This window comes from Odocoileus virginianus, chromosome 2 (genome assembly GCF_023699985.2).
Source record: "Odocoileus virginianus isolate 20LAN1187 ecotype Illinois chromosome 2, Ovbor_1.2, whole genome shotgun sequence".
NCBI classification, from domain to species: domain Eukaryota; kingdom Metazoa; phylum Chordata; class Mammalia; order Artiodactyla; family Cervidae; genus Odocoileus; species Odocoileus virginianus.
The window spans coordinates 82,157,975-82,176,380 of NC_069675.1; the positions used below are offsets into that span (position 1 = coordinate 82,157,975).

Genomic DNA, 18,406 nt, shown 5'->3' on the forward strand with positions numbered 1-18,406 from the left:
GTACTGTGGAATGAACACATGCTGGCTGCAAGAATGTGGGGCTGCGGTGAAGCAACAAGTCGGAATAAGTTCAAGGGAAGCTCTTCCAATCATGAATAGGTAAGACGGCAAGCAGAGAATTTTCTCCTCATTGACATTTACTCAAAACTGTCAATAATGAAAAACAAACTTGGATCAGCTATGCTATGGAACCGACTGATTCGATTTTATCATCTCTCTGTAGAAAATGTTATTATAAAATAGGAAGAAGCGATCAAAATGTATGCAGCCCAAAAAACTAGGAATAAGTAATATCGAGGCAGATAAGTTAATTAATAAATATGCTATTGTTCTGGATTTGTGAGTTTGTAGTATTGGTTTTTTTTTTTGAATTGTCATTTGTTGCAACTTCTTTCTCCTAAGTAAACATTTCCTTTCACATTCAATTTGGTGTTTGTAAATTTGCATTCTTCTTAAAAAGGCCTCTCCCAACTGAATCACCTGCAGGCCCCACAAACCTGGACCCACTCCTGAAAGAACATTAAGATTATGAGCCCGCGTTTTATTTCATTCCATCTGTAGGGTGGGCAGAAATGCCCGTTTTAGAGCAAAGACACAAGGCCAAGGACAAAGTTGCTTACTCATTCTGCCTCTGAAGGCCTTTCTCTCTGGATTCTGGGATCTTCAGTCTCCTTGGCTCTGCCTGTTTGTTGATTTCTCCGACTGTTTCTACCACCCAATTTCCGTGGGGAGAGGCAGAGGGAGACTAAATTGGAAGACAAGGCCTCTCGGAATCATTCTGCTTGGAGGGCTCTGCACGTCCCTGCGACCGAGGGCGGGGAGCTGGGTGCGGCAGGAACTGGACCAAACAAACAGCTTGAGCGGAGGACGAAACACCCCAGACCAGGGCCCCAGGACCTCAGTTAACTGCTGGTGTGGCTTAACCCTGACATCACAGAGGCATGGAGGAGGCTGATGGAGAATCATTTCCTGAAATCGCCCGGCCCTGAACAGAGGGGTCCTTGCCAAGTACAGCCGGGCCTGCCTCGGGTGCAGGCTGCTCACTAAAACACCTGATTTGTCATTCATCTCTGGCTATGGGCCTCTGGGCAGTCTTTTGGACAATCGAGGTTGTTGAGAGTTACAAAAGCATTGCCTCTAAGAGCAGAAAGAAACTACAAGGCACAGATTGTGGTGACTCTCGGTTCCAGTCCGATGGAATGGAGAGTCAATGAGGAAAATAGACTGACTTTTACCAAAAGCTATTTATTTTTACTTTTTTAGCCCTGCAGCTCTCAGGTTCTTCGTTCCCTGACTGGAGATTGAACCCGTACTCCCTGCTCTGGAAGGGCTGGGTTCTAAATACTGGACCGCCAAGGAATTCCTCCCAAAGCTAAGTATATCCAAGTGAAGCACTGTGTTTTAGCTTAGATTGGGTCCTTTTTCCTTTCTTTCTATTTCATTTGTTGTTAAAATCTGTATGAAATGATGTTGATTGTGATAATATTTGCTAGCATTTCTTGAGTGTCGCCATTGTGCTGGGTTTTGTGGTAAAAGCTCCATGCAGTTTACCTCATTTATCACCACAAGGACCTAAAGGGACAGATGCTATTATATTTTCTATTCCATACATATTTTTATATAACTTTAAATCAATTTTTGCCATAAAATATTAAATAAAGCATTTCAAAGTATTTTTCCATCTTTATTTTTCATTGTCCTTTGAAATTTCCTGTGACCAAATTTTTATTTATTGAAGTTGAGTTGATTTACAATGTTGCATAAATTTCTGCTGTACAACAAAGCGATTCAGTTATAAAATATCCATTCTTTTTTTAATATTCTTTCCCATTATGGTTTATCATAGGGCATTGAATATAGTTCTCTGTGCTATACAGTCAGACCCAGTTGCTTATCCATTCTGTATATAAAAGCTTATATTTGCTAACCCCAACCTCCTACTCCATCCCTCTCCCAACCCCCTCCTCCTTGTCAACCACAAGTGTGTTCTCTATGTCCGTGAGTCAATTTCTATTTCGTAGGTAGGTTCTATTATGTCATATTTTAGATTCCACATATAAGTGGTATCATATGGTATTTGTCTTTCTCTATTTGACTTACTTAGTATGATCATCTCTAGGTCCATCCATGTTGCTGCAAATGGCATTATTTCATTCCTTTTTATGGCCGAGTAGTATTCCATTGTACACATATACCATATTTTCTTTATCCATTCATCTGTCAGTGGACATTTAGGCTGTTTCCATGTCTTGGTATTGTAAATAGTGCTGCTATGAACAGAGGCAAAGGGCTGGTGGTGCATGTATCTTTTTGAATTAGAGTTTTGTCTGGATGTATGCCCAGGAGTGGGATGGCTGGGTCATATGGTAATCCTCTTTTTAGTTTTCTGAGGAACCTCCATACTGTTCTCCATAGAAGCTGCACCAACTTACATTCCCACCAACAGTGTAGGAGAGTTCCCTTCTCTCCACATCTTTTCCATCATTTATTATTTGACGAGTTTTTAATGATGGACATTCTGACCCATGTGAGGTCACCCTCATTGTAGCTTTGATTTGCATTTCTCTAATAATTAGTAGTATTGGGCAGATAGCTGCTATTATTAATCCAATTATACCCCCAAAGAAACTGAGACGTGGAGATCAAGTCGGCACATGTCCTGCAGGAGGATGTCCTGGGGTTGGGACCTGAGCTTGGTGCTCTGGTTTCATTGCACACACTTCATCATCACACCATCTTTCCTCTGAAGATGAAACAGAGTTTTTAAATGTCCATGAATCCACCTGCAATGCAAGAGACCCAGGAGACATACATTCGATCCCTAGGTCTGGAATATCCCCAGGTCAGGAAGATCCCCTAGAGGAAGGCATGGCAACCCACTCTAATATTCTTGCCTGGAGAATCCCATGGACATAGGAGCCTGGCAGGCTACAGTTCATGGGGTCGCAAAGAGTCGGACATGAATGAAGCGACTGAGCGTGTCATTATCTTGCAAAACACAAGTCTGGCAGACTAGGTTGGAGCCTCATGTTTTTAAAGAACTTGCAATGATGGGGAAATCTGGACGTGTGAGAGCCACCGAACTCGCCCATACACTTTATTTGACAGGTATGAGGGAAACACAGTTGAGTTACCCAATGTCACCCAGCAGATTGGAAGCAAAATTAGACAAAGAGAAGACCTGGCTGGATAGGTTTTCAACATTTGTGAGACACGAAAAATTGGGAATTTCCTTTGAACTGGATGATGGCTGACTAAAGGCAAGGCAGCCTCTAGAAATAAAATCAGAAGACTATTCTTGTAACCTGTACTCCCCAGGGACATCCTGGCTTTGACACTGTATCTCTGTGCAGCTCCAAGAATGCCTCCACATTCCTCAATTCCCAGCTCAGGTTCCTACTGACGCAGCCTTGCAGGCAACAAAGAAGTGTCTGGAGGCATGCTGTCCCCGCTCCCTTGTCGGGGACCTCCTCCCACTCTAGGAGCAGCTGTCTCCATGGTGAAGGTGAGAGAAAGAGAGAGCTTAGATGGTTTCCCTGGCAACAGCAAGGGAGAGCTCGTTTCCTTGGTGATGATGAAGAAGGTGAGGCAGTCAGGCTCAGAGTATCCATCCCCTCCCTAGCTCCCACCCTGCACGGGTCACACCCCGGGCTTCCTGGATTAGGGCCTTGCAGGGCAATCATGACAATCTGATAAATGGCATATTGTCCAGGTCGGGATCTGGGTCCTGGCAGACTTGGTTTGGGGCCACAGATTATTTCATCCTCTAAGCTCTCAGTGGCCACATCTGTAAAATGGGGCTAATAATAGGACCAGTTTCTTAGGGTTGTGAGGAAATAAACAGAAGTGCCAGTAAAACTTAACCATAATTTTTACATAGCAACTAATGATTGCCACACTCTAATAGCCATAGTTATTACAATGCAGAGAGGGAGGCAAGTTAGATTTAACGAGGGCATTTTAAAGTTGAGGAGGCTGGAGCTCAGAGAGGGAGAGGGACTCTGCCTGAGTGCCAATGTGGTTAAGAATCAGTACTAGAGTGAAAAGACTGTTCTTTGCGCTCCAAATCCAATGTCATTTCCACTCCCCACCCCATCATGTACAGGGGACACACTGACCCCTAGCTTGGCCTGCCCCTCTCCTCTGCCTCAGTCAGAGACCCTGAAATCACAGCATCCAGGCCCTCTTCCTTCCCCGTGTCCCTCATGATTTGCACCATAGGTCTGCACCAAGTCAACACAAGCATCTGGATGATTGTCAAAGCAATTAATAAGCACAAAACAGGAACAGTAAATTAATTTAGTGAAGTCTTCCCATCCCATAAATTACTGGGAATCAGTCTAGACCAAAGTCTGGACTGCTGATGACTGACGGAATGTTTCAGTGTTTCTTTGAATGGTTTTGGCAAAGCATAGCCCTTAATGGCATTCCTGAATCATACAATGCATGAATTATTAAGGTTTTACTTGTGTAATCTATTAGTTATTTAGACGGTGATACATTGTTCTGGGAAGACTACTGGCTTTAGAATGAACCAGATTTGGAATCAAATTGTAAATTAGATTTTTTAAAAAAGAAACTGAAAAGACCAAAAAAAAAAATCTGAATTCTACTAGTTACTACCCATGTGCTTTTGGAAGACTTAATTAACTTCCTGGAATATCAGTTTCCTGTTTCGTTTTTTTTAAATGGGCATATACTAATGTCTCCTGATAAAGTTGTTGTGAAATTTAGAGATAATATCTATATAACACCTGGTATAGAGCAGTCAGGCTTCCTTGGTGGTAAAGAATCCGCCTGCCAATGCGAGATCCGGATTTGATCCCTGGATTGGGAAGATACCTTGGAGAAGGAAATGGCAACCCACTCCAGTATTCTTGCCTGGGAAACCCCATGGACAGAGAGGAGCTTGGTGGGCTACAGTCCATGGGGTCGCAAAGAGTCAGAAATGACTTAGCGACTGAACAACATATAGCGGTCACTCAACTACTGATAACTTTTCTTTCTTCCTTCCTTTCTTTTCTTCTATTGAAGAATAGTTATTCATTTGACAATATTGTATACTTGTTAAATGGCAGTGTTGTGTTCATTTCTGCTGTACAGCAAAGTGATTCAGTTATATATATATATATGTGTTTTATATATATATATATGTTTTATATATATTTGCCACCAGGGAAGACCTGATGCGAAGAGCTGACTCATTTGAAAAGACCCTGATGCTGGGAAAGATTGGGGGCAGGAGAAGAAGGGGATGACAGAGGATGAGATGGTTGGATGGCATCAATGGACCTGAGTTTGGTTAAACTCCGGGAGTTGGTGATGGACAGGGAGGCCTGGCATGCTGTGGTTCATGCGGTCGCAAAGAGTCGGACACGAATGAGCGACTGAACTGAACTGATACATATATATATATATATATATAAAACAGCAAAGCGATTCAGTTATATATACATACAAATAGGCTTTCCTGGTGACTCAGATGGTAAAGAATCTGCCTGCAATGCAGGAGACTTTGGTTAGATCCCTGGGTTGGGAAGATCTGCTGGAGAAGGAAATGACAACCCACTCCAGTATTCTTGCCTGAAAATTCCATGGACAGAGGAGCCTGGTGGGCTACAGTTCATGGGGTTGCAAAGAATTGGACACAACTGAGTGACTGACATATATATTCTTTTTTATATTCTTTCCCATATGGTTTATCACAGGATATTGAATATAGTTCCTTGTGCTATGAAGTAGGACCTTGTTATATATCCATTGTCTGTTTATACTAGTTTGCATCTGAGAGCCTTTCTTACTGAACAGAGAGTCCCACCATATTTCAGTTTGTTGTATTTTCACCTCTCTTTTTAATCCTCTGTTAGGCTATATGCTTGTGAAGGCAAGACTGTGCCTTAGAGGGTTCTCCACCAAAGTGAGGTCAGGAGGGGTTTGCTTGGTTTCCTCAGATGCAATACAGGAGGAATAATGGGGCTTAATGAATTTAGCCAGCAGCTTAACCATCATTACCCAGGTCCAATAGTGAAGTGAACTGCCTAGCTATTTAGTCACAGCGTGATCTCCAAAGCTGGTTAGGGGCACCAAATTTGGGGCTGTCAATCATGTCCACAGGGGTAGGTTTCTGCAGTAGTTGGTTTGGACTACACAATCCTCCTCAGTGTCCTTGCCTAATTGCATCAGGAGTTAATATCGGACCAAAACCTTCATATAAAATTTTATCTCCCAGGAATTTAGGATTGGGTCCAAGAGAGTTCAGTTAGCATCTTGGTATTAATGTCTTGATGTGGTTAAATAGGAATCCTGGAATGGACAATTGGCAATTTGCCATCATGAGACACTTAATTCAGAATGCGTACACATTCACACACATGCAGAAGCACGTGTGTACACACATGTCCACACACAAATGCGCAGATGCAGAATTCAGGGACACAGCAGTCGTGCCCCTAATCCCTGTCTGGGTCCTGGCTGTTTCTGACCTTAGGTTTGGTGTTTGGTTTCAGTTGTTAACGTTGCTAAACTAGGTCTTCATTTCTGCTTCTTGCAACCAGAGAATCCTAAGCAATACCATTCAGCAAGGACGCACTGCTTGGAGAGCAGGGCACGTATGGTGATACCCTGATGGGTCCAATTAACCCAGGTCCACTCCTCAGAACTGAATTTAAATTCCCACCTGCTCAGCAAATGGGTCATAAACTTTTTTCATCTCGATCCCCTTCAAGGCAGAAAGACGCCAGTTTTTAAGAGCCTCAGCAGTTGACTTCCCTTTGTTATTGTCTTTCCCAGATGCCGCATAAGCTTGCTCCCCTCTGGGGGCAGAAGAGACTTGGAAAGATGACGTGTAGCCACGTGCCACTGCCCAGGCGACATTCCCTAGCTGAACTCATCCCTGTGGAGGTGGTAAGCGATGCTGTCTTCTGTGCCAGAAGCAGTCCAGTGACAGTCCCCAGAGCCCACGAGATCGCCCCAGAGAGTGAATTCAGAAGCACTTGAGAGAATCCCAAGGTGGGAAACCAGGGCCACACTAAAGGCTGTGTGGTTGTGTAGTGTGGAGAAGACGAGGCCCCGGGATGGAGGCCCCGGGGTGGGTCCCCAGGAAAGCAGACTCTGTAGAGTGTGCAGACGGGATGCTTGTTGAGAGGTGTCATGGGACCATCCCCTGAGGAGGGGAGAGGAAGGAAGCTGGGCTGGGCAGGGGGAGAAAATGAAGCCCGACCACCGCCCGGTCAGCCCCACAGGGAACACGGGAGACAGGGTGGCCTTCACAGTCGTCTCCTGTGGGACTGAGGTGACCCAGCCCTTTCGCTGTCCTCCGTTGGGTGTGGCCACCACGGAAAGGGTGTGACCTTGGACTAGCCAGTGCTGTGCAGCTGAGGTGAACCCTGAAGGGGCTGCTAGCTGGGGTCACTGGAAGACAGCCCCCCCAGCAGCTGGGGAAGCGAGTCCTGCGGTGCAAGGCTCCGGGTAGCACATCACGGCATCTGCCACAGGGACGCCCACTGTGGAGGGCAGAGCAGGAACCAGTCAGAGGAAGCACCTGGAAGCCAGGTTCTAGAGCAACATCCCGTGCTGGGGGCTCAGCTGCTCATCCTCTGAACCCGTATTTATGAAACACCAGGGGACTCTGAACCCATATTTATGAAGCACCTACATGTGCAGCCCCGGTCCTCACAGAGCACAGCCTAGCGATGCCAACAGAGACACAGCATCTTCCTGTGTGACAGGCATTAGCCAAGAGCCGCATGGGGCTCAAGATCTAACTGAACCAAGAAATAAAATGCTAACAAGTAAAACTGTCACTAAGATTGGCTAGGCAGCAAAGATACAGGGAAAAGAAAAAATGAACACTGACCTGGGAGGCAGAAAACCTGGATCCAGGGAAATCCTTGGTGGTCCAGGGGTTAAGAATTGGTGCTTTCAATGCTGGGTCCTGGGTTCAAACCCTGAGCAGGGAACTAGGATCCTGCAAGCTGAGTGGCACGTATTTGAGCCCAGCCTCTGACGGCTGTGTGAGCTTGGTAAAGTCTCTAAGCCTCTCTGAGCTAAATCTGAAAATAGCAATCATAGCACCTGCTTTAGAGGGCTGATGCGGGATTAAAAAGCTAACATATGTGGCTGGCACTACCCGTGACAAACAGCCAGGATGCAGAGAAGTTTAGTTGGCTGGCTTTCTTGCTCTGATAATCACTCAGCCATGATGAATACTGTAAAAGTTATTGTTCCAACCAGAAGGGCCATAAACTGTTTTTTATAACCTAATGAAGGCCAGATGCCAGGCAGAGAACCAGAGAACCAACGTTCAGTCCTGAAACCCTTGGAACACCCCAGTCGTTCTCTGTCTGATGATTTCCATTACCCATGTTCCAGGGACAGGAAAGATTTATATACGTTATTTGGGGCTCTGGTTCAAGTCTGGTCAAGCTCTATTGGGACTTAGTCATTCTGACACTGGCCAGACAGTATCCCTGTGAATGTGAAATCGCGTAAGTGGCTACTATAAGTAATTCCCACACACACACACACAGAAAGTCTTACAATAGACAGATTTTCACAGATAACCATCTGTAAACCAGCAGAGGCTCAAAAAAAGGAAAAAAAAAACCCAACAGCTCTTCTTGAGGATGAGACAGAGCCATCGACAGCCCAGATAATTAAGAGAATTGAAATCATCTTTGCCACCCAAGCTCGCAGAGAGTGGGAGGCAGCAGAATATTTTTATTCCTGATGACCTAAAATACAATGTCATAAACAGAACAGTTGGAAGATCCTAGGACTAACAGCCTTATTTTTCCCCCATTTTTTTCTTGTGGTGAAATTTACATAACATAAAATTTACCATCTTAACTGCTTTTAAGTGTACAGTTCAGTGGTTTTGAATACATGGATAATATTGTGCTATCATCACCACCATCCATCTCCAAAACTCTTTTCATCTTGCCAAGCTAAAACTCTACACACATTAAACAACTCTCCATTCTCTCCTTCATCTCAGCCCCTGGAAAGTACCATTTAACAGCCTTATTTTACAGCTGTTAAAATAAGGAAAATAAGGCCCAGAGAGGGTCGGCAACTTGTCAAAGGCACACAGGCCATCTGTGGCTGCTGGAGGACTCAACTCAGATTCTGGAAGTCCTGGTTCATATTTGTTTTTGTTGGTCAGTTGCGTCATGTCTGATTCTTTGTGACCCCGTGGATCGCAGCTTGCCAGGCTTCTCTGTCCTCCACTGTCTCCCAGAGTTTGCTCAGATTCATGTCCATTGAGTTGGTGATGCCATCTTACTATCTCATCCTCTGCCTCCCCCGTCTAGGTTTGTCACAGCTTTCCTTCTAAGTAGCAAGCGTCTTTTAATTCTCTTAGTTCATATTGTGTGTGTGTGCTATGTTGCTTCAGTCATGTCCATCCGACTCTTCGTGACCGTATGGACTAAGGCCCACCGAACTCCTCTGTCCATGAGATTCTGCAGGCAAGAATACTGGAGTGGGTTGCCATGCCCTTGGATTTTCCAGACCCAGGAATTGAAACTGCATCTCTTGGATCTCCTGCATTGGCATTGGCATTGGCAGGCAGGTTCTTTACTAGTGCCACCTGGGAAGCCCCTTAGTTCATATTACTGCTCTGTATTTTCTTGTGATGGTGGAGCAGGAGGTACAAGGTGTGCTTGGCAGTTCTCTCCAGCAATGCCAATCCTGAAAGCACCCCCAGACCCTAACTACCATCCTATGTTATTTCTAGCTTTGTAAGCAGGAAAGAGAGGGTGCTAAATCACTTCAGGCGTGTCTGACTCCTTGAGACCTCATGGACAATAGCCCGCCAGGATCCTCTGTCCATGGGATTCTCCAGGCAAGAATACTGGAGCAGGCTGCCATGCCCTCCTCCAGGGCATCTATCTGACCCAGGGATCAAACCCTTGTGTCTTGTGTCTCCTGCATTGGCAGGTGGGTTCTTTACCACTAGTGCCACCTGGGAAACCCCAGGGACGAGAGATGGGGATGAAAAATCAAGAGCAAGAACCAGAATGGAAGCTGCCTTAGTGTCTTACAGCTGTTATGACAAAGTAACACACACTGATGGACTTAGACAACAGAAATGTATTGTCTCACAGATCTGGAGGCTAGAAGTCTAAAATCATTGTATTAGCCGGCTGGTTCCTTTTCAGAGCTGTGAGGGAGCATCTATCACAGCTATATGAGCTCCGTCTTCAGTTTACAGGCAGCAATCTTCACCTCCATCTAGTAGCCACCTTGTGAGTCTACGCCCCAACTTCCCCCTTTCATAAGGACACTGGGCACTTTGGGTTAAGGGCCACTCAGCACCAGTATGACCTCATCCTAGTTAATTACATCTGCAATGACCCTATTTCCAAATTCACATTCTGAAATGCTAGGGTGTTAAGACTTCAGCACATGAATTGGGGGGGGGGGCACACAATTCAACTCATAGTAGAGATCCTCTCCTTTATGAGCTGATCTAGAGAGACCAGTAGACCCACAAGCTGATGAACTCAGACATAGACTCTCATATATTTGGCAACAGAACTCATGACATCGTGAATCAACAAGAAAAGCACTGTCTAGTCAATAAATAACCTGAGTAACTAAGCAATTTCACTCCTAGGCATGCACACAAATCTAGTTAGTAAATGTGACACAGAGTTTTATATGAATGTATTCATTGCAGCATTGTTTATAGTGCCCCAAAAATCTATCCCCAGGAGAATGAGTACGTGGGTGGGTGTAATGAGCTGATTTGTGCCCCTCAAAGTTCATGTGTTAACGTCTTCACCCAGCACCTCAGAATGTGCCTGTATTTGGAGATAGTCTGTAAAGAAGTAATTAATTTAAAATGAGATCATGAGAGTGGCCCTAGTCCAATGTGACTGGTGTCCTTATAAGAAGGGAAAATCTGGACCAATAAAGGGACATCAGGAATGTGCATAAGCAGAAAAAAAGAAGACACAGGGAGGAGACAGCCATCCACAAACCAAGAAGAGGGGCCTCAGAAGAAGCTAACCCTGTCAGCATCTTGACCTTGGACTCAGCCTCCAGAACTGTGAGAGAAAAAGCGTCTGTGGTCTAAGCTGCCCAGTCTGCAGTGCTTTGTTACGGCAGCCCCAGCAAACTAATACAGTGGTATAAGTATTAAAACATGACGAGTAGTGATAAACACCAAACTCAAGATGGTGGTTACCCCCGTGAGGAAGGAAGCAGGATGTGAGAGGGAGGGGTACTCAGAAAGCTTGGACTATCTCTAACCATTTTACAAATTGAAGTATAATTCATTTACAGTGTTGTGTTAGCTTCAGGTTCATATTTTATGTATAATATTAATGTGTTAATGTATTAACATGTTTATCTTTCATATTCTTTTCCATTATGAGTTATTACAATATATTGACTATAGTTCCCTGTGGTATACAACAGGTCCTTGTTGTTTGTCTATTTTACATATAGTAGTGTGTATCTGTTAATCCCAAACTTCTAGTTTTTTCCCTCCCCCCAATTCCCTTCGGTAACCATAAGTTTGTTTTCTATGTCCGTGATCCTATTTCTGTTTTGTAAATAAGTTCATTTGTATCATTTTTAAGATTCTACACTCAAGTTATGTCATATGATGTTTGTCTTTCTTTGTCTGATTTACTTCACTTGGTATGATAATCCCTAGGTCCATTTTTATTGCTGCAAATGGCATTATTCCATTGTTTTTTATGGCTGAGTAATACTCCATTGTGTTTATATATATATATATATATATATATATATATATATATACATCTTTATCCACTGCATCTTTATCCACTCATCTGTTGATGGGCATCTAGGTGGTTCCCATGTCCTGAGTATTATAAATAGTGCTGCTATGAACATTGGGGTGCATGTATCTTTTAGAATTAGAGTTTTCTCTGGATAAATGCCCAGAAGTGGAATTGCAGGATTATTTGGTAGTTCAAGTTTTACTTTGTTGAGGAACCTCCATACTGTTCTCACCATAGTGGCTACACCAGTTTACATTCCCATCAACAGTGTCAGAGGATTCCTTCTTCTCCTACCTCCAGCACTTATTATTTGTAGACTTTTTAAAGATGGCCATTCTGATTGGTGTGAGGTGATTGCAATATTTTATTCTTTAAGCTGCATGGTGGGTGACTGGATATTGTTATAGTATTCTAATTTAATGTATTTAATTTAGTGTTATATTATTTTAGTTTAAATCCACAAGAATAGCGAGTGTGACAAACGGCTGAGTACTCCCTCATTTCCGAGCAGCCTAGCACAAAGGCTCTAATTTGGACTCAGTGTGTGACCCCAGGGGAGCCTCTTCTCTCTGACCTCAGTTTCTCTACCTGTAAAATTAGAAGAATGAATTAACACAGTGCTTTTCAAAGTGTGTTCCACAGGATACTAATTCCATGAGGTTTTAAATATATCTTCTATATCACATAAGGGTTACCTGGTCAAATAATTTTAGGAAGGGTTACCAAAGTGTCTACCCACTCCAGTATTCTTGCCTGGAGAATTCCTGGACAGAGGACCCTGGTGGGCTACAGTCCATGGGGTCACAAAGAATCGAATATGACTGAGTTAGTAACGTTTTTCAACCAAATATATAATCACACTATTTTATTGCAGGCATTTCAATGCTCTTTAATCATGAATAGCCAACATGGGCTTTGCATACCACAAAGCACCACACTCTTTTCAAAGACTAATGATCAACTGCTTCTCTGTTCATTCACACAAGAATTGTGTGGGTTCTGAAGGAACCAGTGGGTTCTGAAGGAACATCAGTCATTTTTTTCATGAGTTATTTTGTGCAAATAAACACATTTTAAAAGTTTAAATGATACAGTGACAGACCAAGAGCTGTCTTGTGCGTAACAGACCCTGCTGAGTATGGTCTGGGGCCTCCTTATATACAAAAGAGACTTTCCTGAAAATATGTTTGCTATGATGAGTAGAAAAACATTTACTTTTAAAACACTAAGCTAAAAAATGAATCAAATGCAAACTAAACCATCTCAAATTAACTGTGAGTTTAACTGTACATTTAAAAAGAAATCCATCGAGGTTTTCTTTTTAAATTTTCACTGTGTTACACACACATAAAAGGGTACAAGATAAATGAATGGCTTAGGCAATATCCATCACTCGGGTCAAGAAATGGAGTACCGCCAGAACCTTGATGGGTCCTTGTAGTAGAGCCACGCTGAGGGCTCTACTATGGTTCTGGGATGAAAAGACAAGGCAACGTTTTCATCTGGCTCTTCCCGTACTTCTAAGACCACAGGTACATCAAAGGCAGAGTACCTTCCTTGAATTATGATGCTCCCGGTGACCTCTGCCTTCTTGGAAATGGCCTATGAGCATCATCTGTTTGAACAGCATCCATGAGTCCTGTGTGACCATGGTGGAAGCCGTGGTCCATTCCAAAGCCCAGTGTCTCTTTCACCGGGACACTCAGAGGAAGTTTTAGCAGGAGCGTCATTCCGGGAAAACACTGGGCTCTTGCAAATCAAGTTGTATGCATTCTTTTGTCAGAAAAAGAAAACTGTGTAACTCATAACATCCTCCCTTCATTTCAGCTGCCGGGAAATTTGGCCCAAACTCCAGCCCTCCTTAGAGTCATCAGCTTTTTTGTTGTCGTTTAGTTGCGAAGTCTTGTCCAACGCCTTGTGACGCCATGGACTGTAGCCCGCCAGATTCCTCTGCCCGTGGGATATCCCAGCAAGGATACTGAAGTAGGCTGCCATTTCCTACTTCAAGGAATCTTCTTGACCCAGGGATCGAACCCATGTCACCTGCATTGGCAGGCAGATTCTTTCCCGCTGAGCCACCAGAGAAGCCCCCATCAGTGTTTAGGACTGCTGATTTTAGGATTGTTGGTGTCAGAGCCAGGAGACTGCTTAGAGAGCATGTGGTATCATGCATACAAATGGGGATGTCAAGGTCCCCACAATGTCACTGGGCTTCTCTCAGGTGACCAGTCCCCCTGCTCCCCTGGTAGAGTTTATTCCTAAGTGTGGCACTTTGCATCATTAATCCTGGGGAGCTCCTTTGAATATGATCGGAAGTACAGAGCTCGCACTTGTCAGAACTGAACCATATGAGCACAAAGGTGGTCTTCCCCACCCAAGATGTGGCTGAGCTTTGAAGGAATGTAAATTTCGTGCCTCCCCTGACAAGTTGGCAATTTATTTTCTAATCCCTGCTTCCCAACTACTAGTCTTACGAGCGAGGGTCAGGTCATAATAATTTTTTTCAATCTAAAGCTCAATAAGAACAATAAGGATGATGTAGCGAGTTCTTCAAGAAGCTAAACTCATTCATTTCTTTTTGTTTGTTTGTTTTTAAAGTATCTTTTATTGGGCTTCCCTGGTGTCTCAGTGGTAGAGAATCTATCTGCCAATGCAGGAGCTACAGGTTCAATCCCTGGTCTGGGAAGATCCCGCATGCTGCGGAGCAGCTAAGCCCGTGTGCCATGACTACTGAGCCTGTGCTCTAGAGGCCAGGAACCACAACTGCTGAGCCTTTATGCTGCAACTGCTGAAGCTCACACACCCTAGAGTCCTTGCTCTGCAACAAAAGAAGCGACTGCAATGAGAAGCCTCTGCTTGCTGCAACAAGAGAAAAGCCTGTGCAGCAACAAAGACCCAGAAAGCCAAAAAAAATTTTAAAAATCAAAAATTTAAAAATGCCTTTTATTTTATGAAATGGTGGCCCTGGAAATTGTTTCCTTGCTCTTTCAAGGCAAAATGAAATGTTGTTAACCCCACATCGGCTCCCTCCTCCTCCATTTTTTTAAAATAATTTTTTGTGATGTGTAAAATTCACAAGTCTGTGAGCCCTTGTTCTAACAGCCCCTGACCGGCTGGACTGCCCACACGTGTCTGGAGAGGAGCCAAGACCTCAAGGCCCGGTGTGAAGGCCTCTTTCCCATTTCACCGCGAGGTCTTCCCACTAAACCCTCCATTGTTACTCTTGCACTGGGTTACTGTCCACTCCCGTGATGCTCGTAGCCTTGGGACCCCTCTTGGCCTTCAAGATGGAGTTCCTCCTGCCCAGAATATCCTTCTTCCCTCCGCCTCCCAGGCCCAGCTTCACGAAATCCCTTGGCACTATTAAAAAAGCTATAAATGTTTGCAACCCGGTGGAGAGTGAGGTAACCCCACAGCCTCTGGGGAGCTTTCCTCCTACAGAACCTTTCCAGAAGCTCCAGCTGGATGTTGGGCCTCTCTCCCTCCAGCACACAGAATTTTGTGCTCACCTTGTGCACAACTGTGTCAGGGTCACACGTGTCCTGGGAAGATCCGTGTACTCGAGGGCAGGCCCACATATTCCCTGTGGGCCAGGTCAGTCTCTCGGGCACAGTACACACCCATTGCATGTTTATGGGACAAAAGGGTGAGTGACTTGATGAGCCCAGCCCTGGAAGGAGGCACAGGGCAGGATGTGGGATGGGTGACCTACCTCTCTGGACTTTCTGCCCAGGCTCAGCGAGGAGAGACAGTACAACAGGCACCTGTGGGTGAGAGAGACCCAGCAACAAGAGCAGGCAAGACCCACATCCTTCCCTGCCTGGGTAAGGAGCCTAATAAAAATGGATTACCATTTATAAAAGTCCGATCTGAGCCAAGCACCTTTTGTATAGTATCTCATTTGTTCTCCATTTCAACCAAATAAAGTTAGAAATCTGGGACTCAGAGAGATAAAATAACTTGTCCAGGGTTATGCTGTTAATGAGTGGCTTAACTGGGGGAGTGGAGAAGGAAATGGCAAGCCACTCCAGTATCCTTGCCTGGAAAATCCCATGGACAGAGGAACCTGGTAAGCTACAGTCCATGGGGTCGCAAAGAGTTGGACAGGAATGAGCAACTTCACTTTAATTAGGGGGAGGGGGCTATAGACTGAAGTTTGTGTCACCTCCCGGCCCCTGACCCCTCACCCCCTGAAAAATGCATATGTTAAAAACACAGCTCCCAGTGTGATGGTACTTGGAGGTGTGGCCTTTGGGAGGTGATGAAGTCATGAGGGTGGAATTCCCAGGAATGGGATTAGAGCCTTATTAAGAGACCCCAGACAGCTCTCTCACCCTTCTGCAATGTCAGGACACAGCAAGATGTTAGCTTTCTGGACTTTCTGAGTGGTGCAGTGAATAAGAATCTGCCCGCCAATGCAGGGGACATAGGTTCCATCCCTGGTCTGGGAAGATCCCACGTGCCACAAAGCAACTTAGTCTGCGTGCCACAATGACGGGGCCCATGTGCTGCAGCTGCCAAAGCCCGAGTGCCTGGAGCCCTTGCTCTGCAATGAGAGAAGCCAGGCAGCACAGTGAGCAGCTCGCTCACCACAGTGAAGGGTAGCCCCCAAGTGCCACAGCGAGAGAAAAGCCCTTACGGCAACGAAGACGCAACTGAAAAATAAATCGTTGATGTTCAGTCGCTCAGTCGCTTCTGACTCTTTGCGACCCCATGGACCGCAGCATGCCAGGGCTCCCTGTCCCTCACCACGTCCCAGAGCTTGCTCAAACTCATGTCCATTAAAGAAAGAAAAAGAAAAGATGGTCTTCTTCTAAAAACCAGGAAGCAAATATGCCAGTGCCTTGATCTCAGACTCCTCAGCTTCCAGAACCATAACAAATTAATGTTTGTTGTTTAAATCTCTCAGTCTATGATATTTTTGTTATTGCAGCCCAGACGTACTAAGATACAGACTCAATCTGACTGATGCTAAAAGCTCTTCTCCTTCCCCCTTTTGCAGGGGAGGAGCTAGCCTGGGACCGTACAACACCCACGCCTGGGAACCACAAGCCCCACCCGCCTTCTCCCTCCTCAGAGCGCTGACCACTTGGAGGAAGGAACTTTCTATCACAGCAGACAACGTCACTGCATGCTGCTGTAATAAACACAGTTATTTTGGACACCCCCAAGGCTTGGAAAAGCGAAGGGAGGAGGAGAAGCTTAGTTAAGCCTGGGTTTACTTTTGTGAATAGGCGAGCGACAGCCGTAGAAATATTACAGAGAGTTCAGAGAGTCTCAGAGAGGGAAATACTTGTGCTTTATCACTCGACCCAGAAACTCCGGCAGAGTGCTAATCTTTGATGGATTCGGTCTGCTTAACAGGCAAACTAAGAGTAGAAGTGTTGGGGGCTGGGGAGCATGTCCACACGTGACACATCGGATGCCCCACCCCTGAGCTGAAGCCCAAGCCTGCATAAGGCCTTTAGGGGTGGCTTCATACATGGGACGCGGTTAGGGGGTCACTCGCGTCTGTGGCCCAGCAGCAGAAGAGGGGGACATACCGTTCTCCAGGGAAGTGGGTAGCCCAGATCTTCATAACCGGAAAGTGAGTTTGGCTTTCAACAGACCCAGGTTACTACCTTATGAAGCTTTCTTATCTCAACTGTTCCTTTCTTAATAATTTAAAAAGTGAAAAAATTCACTCAGTTGTGTCTGACTCTTTGCAACCCTATGGACTGTAGGCCTCCAGGCTCCTCTGTCCATAGAATTTTCCAGGCAAGAATACTGGAGTGGGTGGCCATTTCCTTCTCCAAGGGATCTGCCGGACCCAGGGATTGAACCTATGTCTCCTGCACTGCAGGCAGATTCATTGCCTACTGAGCTATCAGGAAAGTCCCAAAGCATGGGCAATAATCATGCATATTAATATTACTGAGTAAATATTGCTGAACATCCACTGGGGCAGAAGTCAACCTTGCAGTTCAGAGGACCCCTTGCTGTTCTGCTCCGACATTGGTTTCGATTGGAACATGCTAGTCTACCCAGTAGCCCTCCTTTTCATCAAATACCAGGTAGGAAGGGCCCTGCTCCTCCCCTAAGTTTCCTGGGTCACTCTTAGAATAGTCTCGCCCCTGTAGGTACCCTGCAGACTAGCTGGTGGGGCTGGCTTTGCCAAGTCAGAGTTCCCCTGTGGTTCACCGTCTAAGCAAGGCCCTTCAGGACCTGCCCTGCCCTGACCTCTCATCTTTGTCTCTCCAGATAGCAGCTGGGAGGATTTTCCATTAACAAAAAAAATTCTTTCAAAGTTCTAATAGGTCATTATGTTACATAAATTTAAGCCTTAATAGAACATTCTGTTACAAGAAGATAGAGGGATATTTCAGAGAACAAAAGGGTCTCAAAAGCGACTGGAATCTGAAACAAGGAAGCTGTTGGAACTGTCCTTCAGGTGCGGGAGGTGACCGGGGGACAGTTCCATCATGTCCTCTGTGACAAGCATCTTATCATTCTTGCATTCGGCCCTCACAGTTGCTTCAGGCCTGATGTTGTCGGGGCTCCCTTTCGAAGGCCCAGCAGAGGCTGGGCAGCACTTCTGAGTCAATGTTCAAAATTTAGAATATTCTTCTGGCCCAGCTTGGGTCATTGGTCCGTCTCTAGTCCAGTTAACT

The 18,406-nt window shown here is 45.1% G+C and overlaps 2 long non-coding RNA genes across 3 annotated transcripts in view; one reads left to right on the forward strand and one right to left on the reverse strand.

Annotated features, from left to right (window-relative positions):
* The window catches only part of LOC110130914 (uncharacterized), a 93,486-nt gene that overhangs the window by 45,577 nt on the left and 29,503 nt on the right, over positions 1-18,406 (reverse strand). The window lies entirely within an intron of this gene.
* On the forward strand, positions 611-15,657 carry LOC139029979 (uncharacterized). Its single transcript, XR_011482318.1, has 3 exons — positions 611-7,008; positions 13,584-13,739; positions 14,355-15,657. It is a non-coding gene; the product is annotated as an uncharacterized lncRNA (long non-coding RNA).